At 35.5% G+C, this 24,605-nt stretch overlaps 1 long non-coding RNA gene and 1 pseudogene across 1 annotated transcript; one reads left to right on the top strand and one right to left on the bottom strand.

The window, feature by feature from the left end:
• Nucleotides 1-567: 567 nt before the first annotated feature.
• Nucleotides 568-2,909, bottom strand: LOC131655977 (uncharacterized; annotated as a pseudogene).
• Nucleotides 2,910-12,712: 9,803 nt separating this feature from the next.
• Nucleotides 12,713-14,482, top strand: LOC131618478 (uncharacterized). Its single transcript, XR_009288862.1, has 2 exons — nucleotides 12,713-12,772; nucleotides 14,210-14,482. It is a non-coding gene; the product is annotated as an uncharacterized LOC131618478 (long non-coding RNA).
• Nucleotides 14,483-24,605: the final 10,123 nt, after the last annotated feature.

The following is a 24,605-nucleotide window of genomic DNA, read 5'->3' as shown; positions in this document are numbered from 1 at the left end:
AAAAGAATTGCACTCAATTCTAAGATATTTTCTATGATCTAACTTTGAGGAGAGTCGATTATGAATGCGATAAATGATAAATCATAATAAACAAGACAAGCAGCAAAACGAAAGCTCTCGAGGGAAAAGCAACTTCAAGGTAAACCGACAATTTATGGAATCACCAGCCTAATCAGAGTTAGAGTAAGCATGTTACTCCAATGAGGACGATGAGGGAAATAAAAGGCTCTAAAACTAGGTTCATCGAAGATAGCGAAGAATGCGAAGAACAGTTGCTCGGTGTACTATAATGGAAGAGACAACAAACATACTTATATAATGAACAACATAAGCAATATCAGGCCTGGTAATTGTAATATACACTGGGCTTCCAACTAAAGTGTGATGCAAGATGGCATCTAGAAGAGTAACACCATTAGAATGAGCATATTTCACATTCTATTCAAGAGGAATATTTTCTTCTTTAGTATCAGAAAGTCGAGCTTGCTCAAGGATGTTGGCAATATACTTAGATTGAAAAAGAAGGCAGCCTTTTGGAGATTAGGCAACTTCAATCCCCAAGAGTTCCTAAATCCTTCTTCTCAAAGTGTTTGGCTGTAATTTCAAATCATTAATCCCATTAACATCATCACAAGTAATTATCATATCATCAACATATAATGAAAGTAAAACAATACCATGATAGGTGGCTCTTCCAAATAAAGTTGAATCATGATCACAAGAGCGGAAACCAAGAGATGTAATAATCATAATAAACTTCTCAAACCAAGTCGGTTGAATCATCATCCAATGATTGTAACTTGTGAGAGTTAAACAAGAAACCAAAAATACTTTCATACTCTTGGTATTTCTCATATCTCTTATTAAGAGAAACAAGAGCTTGATAACAAGGTAAAGAAAATAATTAACCCTGAAAGATTCCTCTTCAGATAACTCGACTGCTGAAGTATTCAAATTCTCATCAAATTGTTTTTTTCTTTTAATTATACGCCTTTGAGGAAATATTGGAGCGATATTCAATTCAACCGCAACTTCCTTAGCATTAACCAGTGCCTTATTTAAACATGTTTCTCTATATCCTTCAAAAAATAAAATCAACTCCTTTGTTTTTTTCATAGCAACATCAATAAACATATCTTTCTCCTGTAAAAGCTTGCTAACAAAATTAATTGCAGATAATATTTCAAACCAAATAATTATAGCCATCAAAAACTCAAAATCACCAAGCTCATTTGTTGCTAAGGATTTAGCTTCATTTTGTATTTTAGGATCGAGATCATTTTCTGACACTTCAAGTAAAGCTTTTGTAAAATCTGACATTTGAGTTCTTATAGCTTTGACACTTTCTACACGACTCTCCCAACGAGTGGATGACAATGCTTTTGGAGTCAACCCTTTTACATTATCTTTCAAAATTTTCCATCTTTTAGTTGAATTGGCAAAAATTGTATAAATATGTTAAACAAATCCAAAAAATTCCTAGCTTTATTACAAGAGTTAGCCATATCACACAATGCCAAATTAAGACTATGACAACCACAAGGAGTATAAAAGGCTCTTGTATTTATGTCTAAAAATCTCTTTTGAACACCTTGATGCTTTCCTTTCATATTTGACTCATTATCATAACCTTGTCCTCTCACATCAAATAGGTCGAGACCAAGTTCTTTCAATTCATTTTGTAAAACATCAAAAAGCCCTTGGCCAGTTGTATCATTCACATTCAAAAATCCTAAAAATGATTCCTCAATGCTAATAGAAGTTGAAAAACCATCCACATATCTAATTATCAAAGACATTTGCTCTTGGTGACTAACATCCGGAGTACAATCAAGTATTACTGAGAAATACTTAGCTTGTTTGATTTTTCTAATGATTTCAGTTTTAATTGCATAACCAAGCAATGAAATCAACTCATTTTGTATTTTATGTCCAAGATAATGAGTGTGAACTTTTTGAGTTGTAACACGTCTAACATGTTCTTGGATAATTGGGTCAAATTCAGCTAACATTTCAATCAAACCCAAAAAATTACCATTGCTATCTTCATACAATTTTTCCTTAGAACCACAAAAGGCTAAATTATGTTTAGCAAGAAATTTCACTATTGAAATAACTCTTTTTAAAACATTTTTCCAGTGATCCTTTTCTTTCTCAAATAATCTTTGTGTCGTTTTATGAATAGTTTGAAAGTTTTGCAACCTTTGACGATACTCATACCAAGTAGTCATATTCTTAACATGTTCCATGCCTAACTCGTGCTCTTTAATTCTTGCACCAACATGTGACCAATCACTATAACCCTCATTTGATAATTTTCCCCTACCAATCCCATTTTTTAAAACCTTACAACAGAAACAAAATAGTCTATCTAGTATTTTCGAATAAACAAGCCAATCTCTATCACACTTCTCTCCATTTGCTAAAGATCTAGAATACAAATTAGCCGTAAAGCGTTTATTCCAATTATCTCTAGGACCCTTCACAATGGAACTATCTCTTTTAGGACCTTTCATAACTAGTAAATCAATCATTTTAGGTTGAAGACGATCCCAATTTCTTGGATCAAATATATCATAATCAACATCGTCATCATCATCATCATCATTAACTTCCTCAAGATTACCAACATCATTATTAACTTCATCATCAATGGACACATTATCAACACTATCATTTTCAATAGACACACTATCAACATTATCATTTTCAATGGGCACACTATCAAGAATTTCAACATTCATATGATCAACATCATGACTTCCATTTGAAACTTGTGGTTCTTTTATCAAAAATTAATCAAGAGCCCCTACTTGAGATTGAATTAACTCTTCAATTTTTTTCTTTTTCTTACGCTTATCATTTCCACATTCATACTTTCTATTCTTAGGAGGCATCTTAGGAGGCATAGTAAAAAAAAACCTGGAATATCTTACTATGTCTGTTGTGTCCGTTGATGATCAATCTGCAATATTTAATAGCAACCTATCTTTTTGTATCCCCGTTGTTTAATTGAGTTCCTACAATATATTATTAAATTAGTGCCAAGAAAAATTATAGACTACTATTTCTACCTAGTAAAATAGTAATTTAAGAAAATAGTATACACAAATGATAGCTATTATTTCTATAATATAAGCTTTGAAGATAAAATCTTAATTAACAAGTTTCTCTAAACTATTGAAATTATTGAATCTCTAACACGAACATAAACAAAAATGACATATCATAACAAAATAATAAAAAAGAAACACCAATTATTTTTTTAATATATTAATCAAAACCAAGTGTAATCCTTAGTCCTTACACTTGGTTTCCAACTCTTTCTTTTTTTTTGACAGCTAGCTACCTTACCTTTCTTCTCTTCCTTGTCTTTGAAAGCTACCCATTCTACATTTCTACTTACTCTAACTCTTTATTTCTTCTCTCTTCTTTAACAATTACTTTAGCATAACTCTTCTATTCTTTCTTCAATGAAATTAACTCAACCAATTCACTTTTCTTTCTTCGACTCTCACATGCAATTTCTTACAGTAAAAAAATAAAAAGCCACATCCACAAACAAAAAACAAACATACACAAAAAGAGAAGAAATCATAGAGCCATGGGAGAAAGAATAAAAAGGAAACACAAACAAAGAGTCAAAGAAACATACACCACTTTCATTATTCTTGCAATTGCAATGATTTTAATTTATCACTTTTCTATCTATGTTCTTTCTTTAATTTTAGAATCAAAGAACAATCAAACCACTCACAGAAAATGAACAATTTTTATTTGAATAAACTTATCAAATTGCAATATACCGCCCGCCTTTGAACCGTAGCAGTTTTGTTTGTGATTTTTTTCGTATTGTTTCGTTTTGATTTTCTTTTGTTTGTAATTCCTGATGTCGTTTCTTTTCGATTTTATTTTGGTATACCGTTTCGTTTCGCTTTTCTTTTATTGTGTCGTCGTTTCCTTTTTCAGTACGTATGGAATGCGGTTAAAATAATATTTTACAACATTTTATTTTAATATATAATTATAGTTAACCACTAAAAAATGGGGCCCAGTGCTATGGAGCTTGCTGCGCCGGTGGAAGGTCGGGCCTGGTGTGATGAAGGAGAAGGCTTCTCGGCGACCAATACCATAACGAAAGGTGAATGAAATAGAACTTAGATCATTAATATTATTAAATCACATTTGCACGACCAATACCTTATTAATCTCTTATTTTATAAACTTCATTATAATCACAACTTGTAAGAGCACTTAAATTATACTTTTTACAAAAATAACTTCTTCTTTATAAAATTATAATAACAATGATAAGAACACTTAAAATTATACTTCTTTTTTCTAAATCAATAATTTCAAATTCTTATTTATTAAAAAACACTTAAATTATCTAATTGCAAATTTAACACATTTAACATAATTATTTAAATACCAAAATATACAAAAAATATGGATTATATGTTATTTTATTTTAACTACGAACCACAAATTGCGATATATTCTATTTTTCTAGAACACCACAACAATTCAAATATAAATAAATACATATATCCTATAAAAAACACCAACAAACTTCGAACTACGTTGATTCTGTACGTAGGCATTTGGGCAACCGAAACGAGTCCCATTTTGTAAAAACTTAATTTGTCCGTAGGTTTAAGATTGTATTCTTTACCCTATTGTCTACTGTTTTTTTTAACCACAAACTATTTACCATAAACATTACCCTAGAGACACTTTAAGCCTTAAGGAAGAATTAAGGGTGCCTAACACCTTCCCTTAATCCTAATTTCTCGACTTACCTAGAAACTTCTTTTATTTGGCTTTCTCTCATATTTGCCCTTATCCTTAGGATAGAATAAATATAGGTGGAGACTCTGTAATTTAGGTTAATAAACTTAAAATTTAAAGTCAGTCGTAACACTGTTTTGATTGTTGTCTTAGATTTTGCTCTGTGCTCGGGATTTGGTTGCTTTAGAGAAAAACTTCTTGAATCCTTATCTAGGATGATTATTTGTTAGTTTCTGAACTCTAGAGATAGGTTTAGAGCTGACAATCACTTGTGTATTCGTTCTTAATGCTTTCGTGTTTAAGCAGCACACGAGAGATCCCCAACGCGAGAATACGGATGTTCTCGCGACTTTGCATTAGAGATAACCTTGGTTGTGAGTTGATCTCGTAGATGCTCCAGAGATTGACACTGATGTGAGAGATACGTGATGACATAGATGAGTATCGTAGGTTGAGTATAATTGGTCTATAAGTTTAAGTTTGTGAGAAGTAGATCATATACAAGGCTTGATAAATCTTCTCTTTCCGAAGAAGGAATTCTTTTGTGTTAATATTTACTTTTCTATTTTTATACTTTTGAACATTTAAACACGAGTTCGAAACCATAGAAATTATCAAATGGCATTCTCACCATCTTTGTGGACACGATAATTCCAGGATAAATATTTCCAAATCTTTTGTTGCTTGCCCTATGCAGCTTCAACAATGGGTTAGATGTGTACTCTTGCATCTTCTAGAAGTATATATTATTCCTTAAGGGTAGCATCCAAGCCCATGACTGCTATAAATCTCTCAACGATAAAGTTGAGAGGGACAAAATTTCATTCGCACACAGAAAACAACATACACATAGCTTCTCACCCCCAACGTGAGCTAGCTCTCATCGCCCCAACATACCTTAAAACCTCGGATAGCCCTTAGTCAATAGAGGTTGTCACGTATTATACATTTTAGCAAGTACAATTGGCACCCATTATGGGGCCTTGTAAAACTGATATAGGCCACACTCATCGTTACTCACCATATATTTCACCAACTTCTATGAGGATTCTTAAGAAAAGTTTAAGTATCATCGTCAACACCATCACTAGAGGTTTCATTGGTAGAGGAGAATCTAGTTCCTTCAAATGAAAAATACGCCTATCAGGTTTATACGGCGAACATTATTCTTGCTAATGCTACCAGAATCCCAAGGAAGGAACGTGAATCCAAAATCATCTTCTCGAATGAAGAAATAATTGGTTTTCTTCCTCACAACAATGACGTCATGGTCGTCACTGTTCAGTGTGATATTTAGAATGTGAAGGGAGTATTAATTAACCGTGGTATCTTAGCCAACGTCTTATTCTATAGTATCCTCTAGAGACTCCAATTAGACACAATAACATCAGAGAATTCCAAGGTTCTTTTATTTTGACTTTCAGGAAAACATGTACATGTAAAGGGCCGCATAACACTTAAAATGACGTTCGGCTCAAAGGCGTGCACCATAACAATTGAAGTATAAAATCTTCTGGTAGATGCCTTGTCCCCTTACAAATCCATCTTGGATAGATCTGCCCTTAACTTACTAGGGGATGATCATGTTCACCTCCATTTAAGGATCAAATACCTATTACTTTATGGGCACGTCGTTGTAGTTAGGGAGACCAGGAGATCGCCTAGGAATACTATCAAAGTAGCCTAGAAATGAGGAGGGAATTCATCACCCTGGGCGCTACCCCACATCCATATGCGGGTGGCGCTGATGTAGCAATATGGAACCCTAGATTAGGGATAGATAATTAAAATCTTACCCCTTACAAAAGACTTGAAATAGGTCCATATTGCCCCTTGAACCACCAAGTCACTAAGATGGGCACATCCTTGTTTAAATTTGAAGAAGAGAAGTTGGTTGCCATTCTTAGGAGAAACATTGACTTGTTCACCTGGGTTCCTTTGAATATGCTAAGTATAGATGCCAGGCTTGAGTTTTATCATCTCGCTATTGACTTTGCTGCCAAACCGATATCTCAAAGAAAGTGCAGGATTAATGAGGAAAAAGAGAAATCATAGATGAGGAAGTGCAGAAGCTAACAAGTGCCGATATTATAACTGAGGTAAAATACCCATCCTGGATAGCTAACATGATCATGGTAAAGAAAACGTCAAAAAAATAGATCATGTGCGTCAATTTCACTAACATTAATGTCCATGCCCAAAGGATCCGTACTCTTAACCGAATATAGATCGCATGATTGATGAGTCTTCAGACTACAAAACACTTAGTTTTAAGGAAGCCTACTGTAACACCCCATATTTTCTAATTTTAATTTAATTGGAAATTAAATTATTAATTAGAATTATTTTGGTATTTGGTTGAATTATTGTAGAATTATGGATTAAGGGCCATTGGGTCGGATGGTGAGGTTAGTAGTATGGGGGGTGCTAAGTGAGTAAGCCCATTACTAACTATTTTATGTTTTCACAAAATAAGGGAAATAAGGAAAAAGTGTCAGAACGTGAAAAATGAGAAGTGGAAGAGAAGAGTTGAGGAACGTAAAGAGGAACCAAAGAGGAAGAGGGGCAAGGAGGAGGAAAACCCCAAAGCTCAAGAAGAATCAAGAACCTAATTCCAGGTAAGGGGTGATTAATCTAATTATGTAGTATTATGATTTTGATGATGATAGGATTGAATTAAGGGATTAGAATCTCTATTTGGGATGTTAGGTTTTGTGAAATACCAACACTGACATGTATGATTTGATGAATTGACTACAATTGATGATGTAGTATTGTTACATGGTGTTGTGGTATGTTGTTTGTGCATTAGAATCATGTATTTGGAGTATTTTGATGATTATCGATGATCAATTTCGTAATGGTATGAGTTGGTATGTGTTTGGGATGCATAAAAGTCTTAAAAATCATGTTTTTCAGCTACTGGGTTCGTGGGAACCGGTTCCCATGTGGGAGGAACCGGGTTCCACTGTGTTAGAACGTTAAAAATGGCATTTTTGGGTCCAGGAACCGGTTCCCATGTGGGACGAACCGGGTTCCAGTACAAAATTCCAGCAGCACGTTTTGAAAACTGTTCTAACTTTAAAAGCTTCTAATTTTCAAACCGTAAGTCCGTTTTACATGCCGTTTTGGAAGTTGTTCCTTAAATTGAATACTTTACCATATGAAATAAAGAAAAAAATAATAACTTGATTTTATTTTGAAAAGTATCGTTTTCTTCAAGTGTGGTTTGTTCTCGTTTTGTATAGTTGATGAGGTGCAATGAATTGTTGTTTGCATAATTGAATATGTGCAATGATGTGTGTTGTTATAATGTGATTGCTTCTGCTTGTTATGCAAATAGATGTTGTTCGTGGTAAATATGATTATCATGTGTTTTGATGAATGATGATGTAGATGGATGTTATTCATGGTAAATGTTGTTATCATGCGTTTTGATGAATGATGATGTAGATGGATGTTATTCATGGTAAATGTTGTTATCATGTGTTTTGATGAATGATGATGAGTGATTTGTTTTGAATGATGCATAATACATGTACATACTTGTTGGTGATAACTATGTTGAGTTATGTGGTAAAGCGATGTTAAGCATCGGATTGATGATGATATAAGTATGTGACATGTGTGCATTCATTCATAAATCATTTGCATTGGAAGGCTAATTCCCATTGTGCGGAGATTAGCAGGAAGTCATCGTGTGCCCATGTGGGGTGTGAGCGATGAGGCAGTAGTCGTGTGCCCATGTGGGGTGTGAGCGACTAGAGGGCAGTATCAAAGAGAGAAGTCCTGTGATGTGATTCACGAATTTTGGTACCACATGCATAAGAGTCTGCATGGTCTTTGTATAAATTGTGACATGTCAGGATGAAATCCGGTGTTATGATTGTGTGGTGTTATCGGTGCATACTTTTGATTTGTGCTTGTGATTTGTATGAATTGATAAATCTGAATATGCTAAGTAGGGTGGATAATTGCTTATGAAATTCTATATATGATGATTTATAATGCTATTTAATTATGATGTAGTCTCACCCTTACTTTGATGATTTCAGATTGAAGTAGCGGTTTAAGCGATCGGTGAGGATGACTCGTAGAGTTTATCCGGTTATGTGGAGTCGTGTCGGTCATGCTCTGATCTTGTAACACTGGGGGTCGATAGTCTTAGAGATACTCGATATACGTTGTTGCCATTATTGGTTATGGATTATGTATTGTTGATTTTGTTTGGATATGTTTCTTAACATTGTTGAAATGAGTTTCCGCTGTGCTAAACACATGTTTTGATATTTGGTTTAATAAAGCATGACAAACGACTTGGAGTTTTATCTATTTTTATTAATTGTAACATCCTTGCTGTAAATTACTCTGATTTATTTATATTTCACGGGGGTTTTTAGAAGGGTGTTACAATAGTGGTATCAGGGCAGGTCGGTCCGTCCGGCCAATTGTTGAGTCTGTTGAGTTGCACGACAGTTGAATACTGTCGGCGTATTAACCCTTGGTACGCGACATGTGAGTGAATCACTGTCGGTACTTGGTTGTTTGTTGCGGAAGTTAGTTTGAAACAAGTGGGGGAGAAGCTTCGCTTCTTGGTTATATTTCAGTTGTGAGATGATTGATTCAGTAGGCTGTTGTTGGCAACAGTGCAAGCGTTGTTGGAGTTGTTGTTTTCCGAATCGAAGGTGACTTGAAATTAGGACTTGACTGGTAGTTAAGTTGGAACATCTGGAAGGAAAATGATTAGAGGTAATTGATGATTTTTTGTAGGAGACGGAAATTAAGAAGTTGTAATGTATCAGCTCTGCTGATGGGCTGCGAAGTTGTCAGTTGAGTAGCCGTGCGTCTCGGAAGAGGTTCAGTTGCAAGTTTGCAAAGAGGATTGTTGTCGTAATGTTTCAGAAATCGCACTTCGGCAATGGGATGTGTTGCTCAAGTTATAAGAATGTTTGGAAGTGAAGAGATATAATAAGGGGTTGTTTGGAATATGATCGAGTTGAAGAGAATGAGTTTTGGAGTGAAATTTTCGTAAGCAAAACGCCGGAAAATTGCTGAATAGCTGCAGAACTTCGAAAATTCATAACTGGAGTTCTGGACATCCGATTTGAGTTCCGTTTGAAGCGTCGGAAAGCTAAAGAGATGAACTTTGTTATAAAAATGGTTGCAGAAGCTGTAACATATTTAATTGTGACAGGATGATGTTGGAATGAGGTGAAGTTGCGGTTACGCGTGCTCTTTGAACTAGACTTGTTTGTTGGTACGGCACGGGATGTCAGTGTCAGAGTTGAACGAATTGAAGGAATAATTAAAAGGTTTGTTGAGAAGCAATTTTAGGAATTAAGTGTACCATTTGAGGAGTTTTGGAAATATCATTTAAGGTGTCGCTGCATGGCGTCAGTGTTGCAATTTCGGACAACGATTGGAAAATTCATATCTTGAGATCCGAGTATCTGATTTATGTGTCGTTTTGGGAATTGCGAAGCGGACTTAATAACCATGATATATGTTGTTATTTGATGTTTAAAACTTGTTTGAAATGTGTTCCCATTATAAAAACAGAGGCGTGGGAATTTTGGGTTGTTGGGAATCGGTTCCCAGATAGAGACAACCCGGTACCCCATAGTAAAAATCAGATACGAGTTATGGGAAGCAGCCAGGAACCGATTCCTGTGTGGGAGGAACCGGGTTCTACTGTGTGTTTTTGGAAAATTGTTTTTACTTTAAAAGCCCATAACTTTTGATCCTATGAGGAGATATTCTGAAGTCGGTTAAGGAAGTGCAAAACTTGTTGAATAGGAATGCCTACTACCGTGATTGTTTGAAACAAAATTGAGTAGAATGTGTTGTTGAGGAATAAGTTGATGAGATGTTCGGTAATAAAGATGATTTGAGTACCGATGGATTTTAGTGAGGAGTGAATTAGTAGAAAAGGTGAAATCAGTTTTAGTACGGTTGAAGTCGTATTTATGATGCCAAAGCAACGACATGTATAGAAGAAGAATTGTAGAGGATTTCTTACACCTATTGGTGTGAGGAAGAATTATTGAGATTCCGAGTGGAATGATACTTGGACGCAAAAGATGTCATGGGATTTAGAGTGAAACCACGAGTTACGAATGTTATCGCGGTCTTTTGCTAGATGAGGATTTTGATTCATAACGAGATAAATAGAAAGGTACGAGTATATTAGTGATTATGAAGTTGGAAGTACTTAACAGGTGTGTGATGCTAAGTGACCATGAAGCAGATTTTGTAAAATGTTTGGATGTTGGTATCTCACTAACAAGATCCAATGAGAGGGAAGTATGCGAGTTGTAAAGACTCAGAGTGAACTATTGAACTATGACGATGTTAATGAGTTTGAGTGCAAACTCGGAAAAGAACACTATTATGTAGTAACGATGGTTTATGCTTAAATATGGTTGTCGGCTATCTATTGACAAATTGAGGACTTGATCACCCTTAATCTCTTGTTGATAGTAGACGGAATCATATAGATAGGATGAGCTTGTTTGTTACCTTAATGGTTTAGGATATGATGAATACTAAGCTGTGAGAATAATCACTCACCATGTTGTGTGAATTTATGAAGAAGTGAATATGAAAGAGTGCAACATATTGGACGGTGATTTAAGACGGGTAATCAGAGTCGCGCAGCGAAAGTGTGATGCGGAGTAGTGTGCGAGTACTACTCGTGGGCAGTGAGGAATTAATATGCCGGGAGCCTACGTAGAGAACATGAATTGATCTATATGATAGATTTAGAATCTAGTGGATGCAAGGATGTCGTGCTAGAGAATTAGAACTCTTTTGAATAATTGCCGAGATGATGAGTATGTTATTGTGGATGTACTTAGTTAACGAGTATGTATTCAGCGAAGTTAAGGCTGATGAGTGTGATTATAATTACTTGTGTGTACTCGTTCTGATGGTTAGAATGTTTAAATAGAGGAAGTAAATCAGGACTTTGTTTTTGAGTGCGAGTAAGTGTTGCTAAATGGTAGATTAGTACCATGTATGATAAAGAAGGATTCTGGAACGAATGAGTAACGAGAGTTGGAATTGGATAAAACTGAGAAATCTAATTAGTAATGATGATTGTAATGAGTAATCAAATAATGCAAAAAAAAAGCGGAATGTAACATGTTGGATAATTGCTGGTATGACTTGAGAGGAATCAGATAGTTGAAATTCAATGGTATAGGAATGTTATTATCGAGCTCTTGAAGGAAGCAGTTGGTGAAAAGTGTAAGTGTTATTTCATCGCTCAGATGGAAAAGTGTGTCTAAGGTTGGTACGTTCGGTAGATGGAATGCTTTACTGCAGTGTTGATCGGGTGTGGTCATACCATGGTTGTGTAATTATATTACTCAGTTATTGGGAGTATTGTATGAGTCGCACCTTGACGCTCCATTGTCGTTAACCTTGGGAGATATGGCGAGTGGTACACCTTGGGATGGTCAAATGCGACGTAAGAGTTGAGATTGAATGCATGAGGCATGCTTATGTTGGTTATGTCAGATGAATTTTGAGGTTCGACTAAGAAAGTGTTAATTGAGAACGGGAGAGTCAGAGGAAGGACTCCTATCTGGAACTTTTCACTAGAAGTATGTTTTCGAGGACGAAAACTCTTTTAGTGGGGGAGAGTTGTAACACCCCATATTTTCTAATTTTAATTTAATTGGAAATTAAATTATTAATTAGAATTATTTTGGTATTTGGTTGAATTATTGTAGAATTATGGATTAAGGGCCATTGGGTCGGATGGTGAGGTTAGTAGTATGGGGGTGCTAAGTGAGTAAGCCCATTACTAACTATTTTATGTTTTCACAAAATAAGGGAAATAAGGAAAAAGTGTCAGAACGTGAAAAATGAGAAGTGGAAGAGAAGAGCTGAGGAACGTAAAGAGGAACCAAAGAGAAAGAGGGGCAAGGAGGAGGAAAACCCCAAAGCTCAAGGAGAATCAAGAACCTAATTCCAGGTAAGGGGTGATTACTCTAATTATGTAGTATTATGATTTTGATGATGATAGGATTGAATTAAGGGATTAGAATCTCTATTTGGGATGTTAGGTTTTGTGAAATACCAACACTGACATGTATGATTTGATGAATTGACTGCAATTGATGATGTAGTATTGTTACATGGTGTTGTGGTATGTTGTTTGTGCATTAGAATCATGTATTTGGAGTATTTTGATGATTATCGATGATCAATTTCGTAATGGTATGAGTTGGTATGTGTTTGGGATGCATAAAAGTCTTAAAAATCATGTTTTTCAGCTACTGGGTTCGTGGGAACCGGTTCCCATGTGGGAGGAACCGGGTTCCACTATGTTAGAACGTTAAAAATGGCATTTTTGGGTCCAGGAACCGGTTCCCATGTGGGACGAACCGGGTTCCAGTACAAAATTCCAGCAGCACGTTTTGAAAACTGTTCTAACTTTAAAAGCTTCTAATTTTCAAACCGTAAGTCCGTTTTACATGCCGTTTTGGAAGTTGTTCCCTAAATTGAATGCTTTACCATATGAAATAAAGAAAATAATAATAACTTGATTTTATTTTGAAAAGTATCATTTTCTTCAAGTGTGGTTTGTTCTCGTTTTGTATAGTTGATGAGGTGCAACGAATTGTTGTTTGCATAATTGAATATGTGCAATGATGTGTGTTGTTATAATGTGATTGCTTCTGCTTGTTATGCAAATAGATGTTGTTCGTGGTAAATATGATTATCATGTGTTTTGATGAATGATGATGTAGATGGATGTTATTCATGGTAAATGTTGTTATCATGCGTTTTGATGAATGATGATGTAGATGGATGTTATTCATGGTAAATGTTGTTATCATGTGTTTTGATGAATGATGATGAGTGATTTGTTTTGAATGATGCATAATACATGTACATACTTGCTGGTGATAACTATGTTGAGTTATGTGGTAAAGCGATGTTAAGCATCGGATTGATGATGATATAAGTATGTGACATGTGTGCATTCATTCATAAATCATTTGCATTGGAAGGCTAATTCCCATTGTGCGGAGATTAGCAGGAAGTCATCGTGTGCCCATGTGGGGTGTGAGCGATGAGGCAGTAGTCGTGTGCCCATGTGGGGTGTGAGCGACTAGAGGGCAGTATCAAAGAGAGAAGTCTTGTGATGTGATTCACGAATTTTGGTACCACATGCATAAGAGTCTACATGGTCTTTGTATAAATTGTGACATGTCAGGATGAAATCCGGTGTTATGATTGTGTGGTGTTATTGGTGCATACTTTTGATTTGTGCTTGTGATTTGTATGAATTGATAAATCTGAATATGCTAAGTAGGGTGGATAATTGCTTATGAAATTCTATATCTGATGATTTATAATGCTATTTAATTATGATGTAGTCTCACCCTTACTTTGATGATTTCAGATTGAAGTAGCGGTTTAAGCGATCGGTGAGGATGACTCGTAAAGTTTATCCGGTTATGTGGAGTCGTGTCGGTCATGCTCTGATCTTGTAACACTGGGGGTCGATAGTCTTAGAGATACTCGATATACGTTGTTGCCATTATTGGTTATGGATTATGTATTGTTGATTTTGTTTGGATATGTTTCTTAACATTGTTGAAATGAGTTTCCGCTGTGCTAAACACATGTTTTGATATTTGGTTTAATAAAGCATGACAAACGACTTGGAGTTTTATCTATTTTTATTAATTGTAACATCCTTGCTGTAAATTACTCTGATTTATTTATATTTCGCGGGGGTTTTTAGAAGGGTGTTACACTTACTCCAGATACAACCAAATTAAGATGGATCTCGTGGATACTTCCAATATAGTATTTATGTCCAATCATGGTAGCTATTAGTATAAAATCATGCCTTTCAGGCTCAAGAATGTCAGTGCTACCTATCAAAGACCCATGGGCGCGGTGTTCTTAAAATAAATAGGGCTCAACCTGGAGGTGTATATTGATGATATGATAGTAAAGACTTCAGAAGAAGAGATTCACGCGAAAAAATGTGCAAGATGTCCTAGTGTCATTCAAGAATTACAATTTGCATTTAAATCCCGCCAAATGCTCATTGGGTGTGAAGACAAGAAAATTCCTTGGTTTCATGCTAACCAAGAGAGGCATAAAGGCGAATCACGGCAAGTTCCAAGCCATTATTAAGATGAGGATTCCCTTTACTCTGAAGGAGGTTTAATAGACAAAAGGGTGTGTAGCCGCCCTATTTTGTTTTCTTTCTTGTGTAGGTGATAAGGTTTTCCACTTCTTTGCCACGCTGAAGAAAAAAGAGGGATTCAAATGTATAAGCTAATGCGAGGAGGAGTTTCTAGTATCCCCACTTATTTTGACGCGCTCGATAGCAAGTTCAGCCTTGTACCTTTATTTATTTGTTACTAACCAGATGATGAGCTCAATACATGTACAAAAAATTGATAAAATAGAGCGACGTCTATGTTTCATGAGAAACGTGTTCAAGGGTGTTGAGGCTCGGTATAAGAAGATTGAAAGACTCGCTTTGGCAGTGGTGGCGACTGCAAGGAAGCTTAGACCTTATTTCTAAAGACACCGGGTAATGGTAAATACAAATTATCCCATTCACCAGGTCCTTAAGAAACCATATCTAGTAGGAAAAATAGTGTCTTGGGTCATCGAGTTATCTGAGTACAATATTGAATACATACCCATACAAAGCATCAAATCACAAGTACTGGTGGATTTTCTGGGAGATTTTAGTTTGCCAATAAGCGAGGAGACTCATTCCACCTACACATTATATGTAGATGGAGCCTCTAACATGAAGGGGAGCGGCACAAGGATAGTTCTAGAAGGACCAGACAATCTATTGATCGAACATTCGTTGGATTTTGATTTAAAAGCTAGCAATAATTAAGTCTAATATGAAGCTCTCATCGCTGGCATGAACCTCGTCCTAGAAGCAGGCACATGGGAAATGAAAGCCAAAAGTGATTCCCAATTGGTAGAAAAATAGGTCTCTAGGGAATATTAGTTGAAGGAAACCCAATCCATCAGGTATTTGAAGAAGATAAGTGATTTGTCTAAGCGCTTCAAAACTTTCAAGATATCGCATGTGCCCAGGGAGGAATTTTAGGGAAGAAACTCTTTAACTCGAAAATAATAGGGTACAATAACACAATAATTCAAGAGATGTTTGACATTTCTAGTATCTAGGCAAGCGAGACCAACACTATCGAAGTTTCCTAGTTAGCTAGTTGGATGACGCCCATAATACATCATCTACACTCAGACGAATTACCACAAGATGAATTGGAGTCAAAGAAAACCCGTAATGGCGTAATAAAATATGTCAGAAGAACTCCTTCACTCTGTTATGATGCCTTATCCCTTTACCTAGTTGGGTGTCGATGTTCTAGGTATGTTATCTCCTAGCTCCCGATCAGCTAATTTCACGATATGGACAAAGGCAATAGTTGTATCCAAAATCACAATAGAGGGGTTTAGTTGTTTCTATTGAAAAATAATCATGTTCGGGTTTGGATTTCCATGGGTCATCGTTGCAATCAATGTAACTCGGTTTGCCAACACCTTAGTGATTGATTTATGTGACGACCTGGAAGTGCAAATGTTTATCTTTATTTTCCATCCATAGATGAATGGACAAATAAAATTGACAAATAAAGTAATTCTTAAGAGGGTCAAGAAAAAGTTGGATTATGACGAAGTACTATGGGAAGAACAGTTACACAAAGTACATCTAAAGAATAACTGCAAGTGAAAAAGAAGTTCTTGCAAGAGCTACATAACCAGATGCAAATGCTAAAGAAGCGGATGTAAAGGAATCTGCTCAACCGCCAACTAGTGTAAGGACTTTCTATGGAAAACAACCAAATTTCAAATCACCAAGAAAGACTGTTAAAGTTGCACCAAGCAAAAGTGAGCATGTCAAAGCTTCACCAAGAAAGAGTGAGCATGTCAAAGCTTCACCAAAACAGAAAGAGCATATCAAAGTTGCACCAAGAAAGAGTAACAGATGCTGGATATCCTTTAGTGATTAATGATGAAGAATCCTCACTGAAGAAAAAAAAACATGGGAAGACATTTCCAAGGGGCTTACTCAGTGAAAGAGTCATGTGTTTCTGTTGTGTTTACTTTTAAATGTCTTGTGTGTCAGTTTTGAATGATGTTGTATCACCATGGATTATGCTTCCTTTAGTATTTTAAATGTTGTTGTATTTCCATGGATTACTTCTGTTTTAGTGTTTTGACTGGTGTTGTATCACCATGAATGCTGTTTTAATGTTTTGTAAGCTTAACTGAATGAATTTTTGTAATATGAATCAATGGTTGTTATCAAATTATTTCAAATTATGTTTTATGGATATATAGGTCATTGAAAAACTACATGTCATATTGAGAAAATTCGGGTATATGGATTTACAGCTCCTTTATCTTCTTCAAAATTATAGGTCATTGCAAAATTACAGGTCATATTGCAAATTACAAAATTATAGGTCATTGCAAATTCTAGTTTATAAGTCATTACAAAATTAGAGGTCATTGCAAATTCTTATATCACATAATAACATTCTATTAACAACTTGAAAACCATTACATTAACAACATGAATGGTAACACATTACACATTACATTACAAACATAACAAACATTACTTGAACCAATAGACTGACACCAACATTATTAAAAGACAAACAAATTTTGAGCTTTCATCAACATTTACACTTCAACAACAAAAACATATTGAGCATAACCAAAAATACAATGCAAATAGACTTAAGTTTTCCATGATAAGCCTCTGACTTAATCTTCATTTGCAATTTCTTGTTCTTCTTCAATGAACTTTCGTACATCTCCTTCAAAATTTTCCACTCCTTGCATCTCCTTCAAGTACCTCTGTTCTTGAAGGTCCCAATCCTCATCAACTGATTCGTCCACCTCATTTCCTTGCTCTAGGTCTTCATCCCATATAAACAAGTTACAAGTTGTATTACTTTGCCTGAATGGGCATCTCCATAAAAGCTTTCATCTGTTAGGTTCATGCTTGCAATGATATGAAACCATATGAGCATTGCAAGCGCAATTTCTCCCTGAACAACGGTTGCTTTCGGTTGTTTGATGTGATGCTCCTGACTTGTTGTGCCTCGTACTCGATACCATGAAAACTCAAGCTTCAAAAACGAAGGGGATTTTACTGCAAGTAGCTAGAACAGGATGGAACACAGAGGAGATGAGCCCACGAAGCAAATACCGAAGACAAGGGGATAGACGAAGCAAGGAATAGATAAAGCAATTGAAAAATTAGGGTTTTCTAATCTGCATTTGAGAATGTAGAAAAAATCAATAATCCACGTTGTACAGGGTATGTGGCAAAAAAAATGACATTTGGGTGTTCACGTATGCACCCATTAAGTCTTTTTTAACATAAGGGATGAAACTTATGGATGTAAAATTTTGTGAGAATCAAAGAAGAAAATTTATAAGAGACTAAAAACGAATTCTGTAATATTTATAGAGACTTCAAACATATTTAGTGGTGGAACAAAGGAAGAAATGCTAAATAATTTAATAATAGAAAATTATGGAATACGAGAAAGCGAAGTTTTAAATAAAATAATAACAGAAATTGTGACAAAACAAAAAATGCATTAATCTAATGACATGTGATATGTCAGATTTGTGGGTCGGCTCTCTGTATAAATATATCTTTGTTGACCAATTTCATTAGTATAATAGTATGTAATTATGCTTATAGTCTAAATTTCAATCGGATAGTGCTGATTGCGGGTGAATCTGTAGTTTCTGTCCACCCCCTAATGATATGAGGAATAATTAATTGGGTACCAGCAGCATATTACCGTTTTAGTGTCTCATCTACATGTGGGCTAGTTACTATTTCTTGCATCAATTAATCTTTGTTCTCATTTCTGAACACAGCATGTGCAGTTTTTGGACAAATAACATGAGCTGTTATCCACCAAAAGTGGTCCTCTCTCTTAGCATCTTATATCCACTAATCTTCTCTCCTCATTCATAAACATGGAATCCTACTCATCAATATTTTCCATCTGAAACTTGAATATTTTTAATAGAGATTATTTACCCTATACATATACACAACATGCAATCTTCTTGAAAATTAAGAGAAATTGGGGGTTACAAAATGATATTTCTATGTAGTTGTAATCTACTAATTGAAACCCCAAAATTATAAAAGGGTAAAATAGGGAAAAGCTAAAAACTATAAATTGAAACACACACGGTCTGTGTTGAGGTATATTCATAACATAACAACAACATAGACTCAGCGTGAAAAATAGAAGAAAAAAAAAAACTTTTCCCTACGAAATAAAAGAAAAAAAGCAAAGATAAATATAGACCGTTAGATCTTCCCGACATGATTTCTGACTAATTATTACGAAACATGAGAGACAACGTTAAATCTGTCTTCGTGTTCTAGACGGGAACAAACGGCGGCACCATCGGAGCTGGCTCGTAGCAGAAAGGCGCAGCCGGGTGCTGCCAGTTTTTGAAAGTAACCACAACCTTCTCCGGCTCGGCGGTCGGTCCTTGATGACGCTGAGATGGATCGTGAGACGGTTGCGGCGGCGGAGAAGAAGCTAACGGAGAGAGGAGAGGGATGGCGACGTTCCAATCGAGGGAGCGGTTGATTTGTAAGGAGGATGGAGCTCGCTTCTGTAAACGGCTTGTTTGGTTAAGGGTATTATCGTTTCTGGTTCTCTGTGGATCTGCCATGAAAGGTTTAGGTTTATGGTGGTGGAGAATAGGGTGATTATTGGGGGAGAAAGAAAAAGAGTGGTTGTTTGGTGGTTATGTTATGGGGGAGGTTTATATATAAAAAATGGGCGTGGGTGTGAGGTGCACACGATTGGATTCGGAAGTTGGGAAAGGTTAGGTTAGGTCAGGTCATTCTCTTGTTCAAAGTTGGCTCCACCTTTCTGTCTTTTTTTACAGCTTGGCTTCGCTGCCTTTTGTTGCTACTCTTTATGGCATTTACTAAATATTTATTTACTAGTATTAGAGTTAATGAGTAATGACTACTCATACACACTCATTTAATTATAGACTACTTTCTAGAATATAATTATAAAGGAAATTATATTCACTTTATCTAAGATCTTTTTCCGTTTTTGTGTGGTGTTCATTTGTTTCAGGTTGAAAGATTAGTTTCGATCTAGTGCAGATTCAATCAATGACTTTGGTGCCGTCAACGCTACAGATCCGGAAGCATAAATATTTCAGACATCTCAATACAGTCAATACATTAATATTTGTAGGCATATGCAATTTGCCGTTTTATAAACATGGATGCTGTGGATTTGTTCCCAGATTCATCCTTTTTGTTTTTGGCGATTTTGAATTTGTATTGCAACGATGTACTCTATCGATTTGAATGAATGAATATCATTTATTTTCTGTCAAAAAAAAAAAGATCTATTAAAATAAGATTAATACTCCTCTGATTTTAAAATATCAAGGATGGGACCGAACCCTGCAACTGCGATTGGGAGAGAGTTGAAACCACTTGATACTAGAACTGATATTTAAACCGGACTAAAACAGTGGTGAAAAATAAAAAATAAAGTTTCTAGAAGGAATGAGTTTTTTCGATACGATCGTACGCATTTTTGATGAAAAATTGATGGATAAGTAAGATTATCATTCAAACGTTCAAGTCAAAATGAGGTGAGAGAGGTGTAATTTATAAAAGTAAAAAATAAAACTGTATCTATTATGGCGCGTGACAATACTTATTATAAATAGTATATGGTTAACATCATCTCAAATTCATCTGGCGTGCACCACGGAGAACCGTCTGGTCAGATCTAACAGTGGGTAATGGATATGTAACTCGTATTAGACGTGAGGCCCTTTTGGTGAGGTTCCACATTTTTGTCGGCCTTCTGTGATGATACTTTGGGTTAGAGCCTTATAATTAGGCCTATCTTACTGGGCTTGGTGCCAATCAAAAACAATTGCCTTTAAGTCATTGATCTCACAAGTGAAGCGAGGATTGCATTAGAAGATTCTGGTCAGCCTCATGGCCGCTATTGTTCACCATTTTGGATCACTTGGATAGGTCTTCGCGTTCGGAGAGGGGAAGAGAATAGTTTGTTTAGTGAGAGTATGTAGTCTTGAGAACATACGCATTGAATGCTTATCTAGTCATTGAAACGTTTCGCATCGTGGGCTTTACACGTGGCTCTAGTTCTAGAGGAAAAGATGGCACTTTTTAAGATACTTGAGTGTTGTAGCAATCGAGGTTGAATCAATGATGATGGCACACTTTTCTAGGTCTTCGATTTTCGATCGTGTGGTTGTATGTAGTTAATACTAAAAAGTCGAAGGGTAAATCAGATATATCTTTCATCCTCATTTCTTGTAAGACTTAAAATACTATTGAGTTGTCTTCTGCAGCGTCCAATTTCATATTCCATTACTTCTCATCTTCCTGATCTTATTCTTTTTGTTACATTTGTTTATTATTCGTTAGGTTTTTGTAGAGATTGTTATGCATAATTCAAAAGGTGATATTAATGTCAAAGATGGAGGGGTAGTTATTGGTATTGATCTAGAGAAATTGTTAGTGGCTTTGCTTTCCTAGCTTTGTCTTTGATGAATCCAGTTGACGTAGGTGACTTCAAGCAAGAACGAAAAAGCTCAAACTTACATCAGGATGCATCAACATGCTTTTGGTTATGACCCCACTAACAACAAAGCAATGTGATAGTTAGAATCTTATTCTCGTACTTATACTCACAGTCGTTCTTTTTTATTTGTTGGTAGTGAAATATCTTTAGATATAATGAATTAATAGTCAGATAGACCGAGATTCAAGAGTAAAAAACTTAATGACATGGGTGGATTAGGAGACTCTATATATCTTTTTTGTTTTACTGGTAGGGGTATGGACCATGTTTTTACCAAGGTGGGTTCCTTCTCAAATTGGGGGGGGGGGGGGGGGGGGGGGGGGTACTTTCTCAGAAAGAGGATAAAATCTTGTGTAGTATATGTGTTCTTCCTCTTTATGAATGTATTCTACAAGACTGGTTTCCAAATTCCTTTTAGTGATTTTTGAGGTGGCGGTTCTTAAACACCTGGGGGTAGCTCCTTCATAAGCACATCTGATGACTCGGGCCAATGTCAATATCTTTGAATACTGGTGTGAATGAAAGAGGAGTGTGCTATCATTGACTCTCTTTTTTTCCTGCTTTTCAATATTCAACATAACTCGACGAACTGGGAACGGGGCCAAAGTTTACTCTTCCTTAGATGATGTAAGAAGATGTTTAAGGTTGATAGTATGAAGAATTCCAAAATCCGTTATTACCTGGTCACTACCCTCACCTGGGTTTCTCATGTAAGTATTTAAGATGCTTAACTTGGTACGCCTAAAAAATGCTTTAATAAATTCCTTAAATTTTGGCATCAAAATTATTTTGTGGTCAGATTGAGAACTTATGTGCGCCTCTCTAATATAATGAGGAATGACAAGGGCCGTTATTACTTGGTTACACCTCTTGTTGGGGTTTTTTATGCAAGTATTGATGATGCTCAACCTGTTATGCATCCAAAATGCTATGATAATTTTCCAAAATTCTAGCATCAAAATCATTTATTGGCCGAATTGGGAACTTATGTCTACTTTTATGATGATCTGTCTCAATAGACAACCTACTTAAAAAGAAGAAACTAGTTGATTTTTTGGGAAGGTTTGGGTTTTATTGACAGTTTCAAGATCTCTATAATGGTGTCAAAGAAGAAAAAGAGACGGTATATCGAGAACTGCTTACTAGTGGAGGTCACGACCAAAAAGAAGAAGTGCAATATCTTTGGTAAGGGGAATAAAAGGGTTTTGATTTTCCTTTTATGTCATTATAAAGTGAGTATTTTAACAATATTTATGTATCCACTATGTTTGTAGACAAGATGAGTTGTCACTAAATGATGCTCCATATGAAAAAGGTATTTAGAGCTACTCATTTACATTACGAATTTTCTACCTTGCTGGTTTTAAATAAGGACCCTTTTCCCAGGAAACCATGCTGCATCGGCTTCCATAACGTCTCCTTTCTAAGATTCCTTTGTGATGCAGAATTATTCTATTTGTATTTTGAGAGAGGATGTCCTGAGCCCGTCTTCAAGGGTAACTAGTGAAGGCTTATCGGTGGGAGATGTTGATGGAGTCCTTCTGGCTGGTAAGTCGGTCTTCAAAAAGCCTCGTTGCATAGAATCGAACTTGGAAAGGTCGGACCATGGGGGAAGCTCGTCGTTGAACCCATTGAAATTTTCACCAATTCTATTGGCTTGTCTTAGTCCTTGAACGACTAGGGAGCTCTGGTATTTCATTTTTTAAAGAGGAATACACATATATCTCAAGCAAGGTTGAATCCATTTATCAAGAAGCTATGGCATAAATTCCATAATCATATGTGCAAGGCTTCTTTTATTTTAGAATTGAGACCTACAAGTAAATGAGACGTTGTTGCATTTGAATGTCTTCGGAAGGAGAAAAAGATGCTTAAAGAGAATCTTGAGGCTCTTGCTATTGAAAAGGATCATCTTTTTACTGAACTTACCAAGTTGTGTAATCTCCCGAGGGAGGAATTATTGATGAGGTGTGAGCATACGAGTATCCTCACATATTAACAAAGAAAGTGAATGTGTTGACTCAAGGGATAAGAGAGAGGGATACCCGTGTTAAGATAAGTTCGAAAGGCATTGTTTGACACTAAAAATGACCTTGCTAATATGAAAGGGTTTAGATTCTTCTCATAAGATTCTAAGGAATTTAGAGATATCCATAAATGAGGCTCAATGAGGTTTAAAGAAGACTCAAGATGACCTTTGAGGGAACTTTTCTGGGCCGGCCAAGTCGCACTATTTGACCCGAATATAAAGGCAATTCACATGTGATGAGAAGGCACACAATCTCTAATCTCCAACTTCACTATACTCATCTTGAATCTTGAACTGATTTTGGATGTTGGAGGATTAACCATGCAGGTCCACCTCACTCTGACGTAAAAGAGATTGGAGCCACCGTTCAAGAACATTGTAACTTTTGTTTATTTGAAATTATTTAAAAAATAATAATCATCATCTTCATCTCTCATCATTCATAAAAGTCATCATCGTCATCTTCATCTTCCATCATTTTCGAAAAATACATATTCAACATCATCTTCATCTTCCATTATCCTTGAAAACTCAAATTCATCCATAATCATCATCATTTTTCACCATTTTTAAAAACTCAGAGCCATCAATCATCTTTCCTTCCACCATCATTTTTATCTCAAGAATCTAAAACAAACAATAATCTTATACAAATTTAACAAATTTGGAAAAAAACCAAATATAAAAAAATTTATATTTTAATATCTAATCTCTATTTTGAGTTAAAATCTCTTCTCTTTAAATATGAAGATTTTATATCTTAAATTAGAAAAAGAGGCAGATCTAAAATTGAAATAACTACTCTCTTTTAAAATATTACAAATTTGCAATTGAAAACTCAGATTCATCATCTTCAACCCATATTCATTCATCATTTTCATTTTTCATCGTCACTAAAAACTCATATTCATGCATTATCTTCCACTATCATTTTCATCTCAATAGTCTCAAACAAACAATAACCTTATAATTTTGGGGAAAATTTAAATAAATATCATTATTTTTTACTTCAAACTTGTTTTTAAATGTTAAAGATTTTATTTTTAGATCTAAATGTTGAAGATATCAAATTTCTTTATTAATTTAAGATTCAGATCTGAAAAAATCACTTCTCAAAT

Source organism: Vicia villosa, linkage group LG1 (genome assembly GCF_029867415.1).
Source record: "Vicia villosa cultivar HV-30 ecotype Madison, WI linkage group LG1, Vvil1.0, whole genome shotgun sequence".
Lineage (NCBI taxonomy): Eukaryota > Viridiplantae > Streptophyta > Magnoliopsida > Fabales > Fabaceae > Vicia > Vicia villosa.
This window is presented reverse-complemented; position numbering and strand designations above follow the sequence as displayed.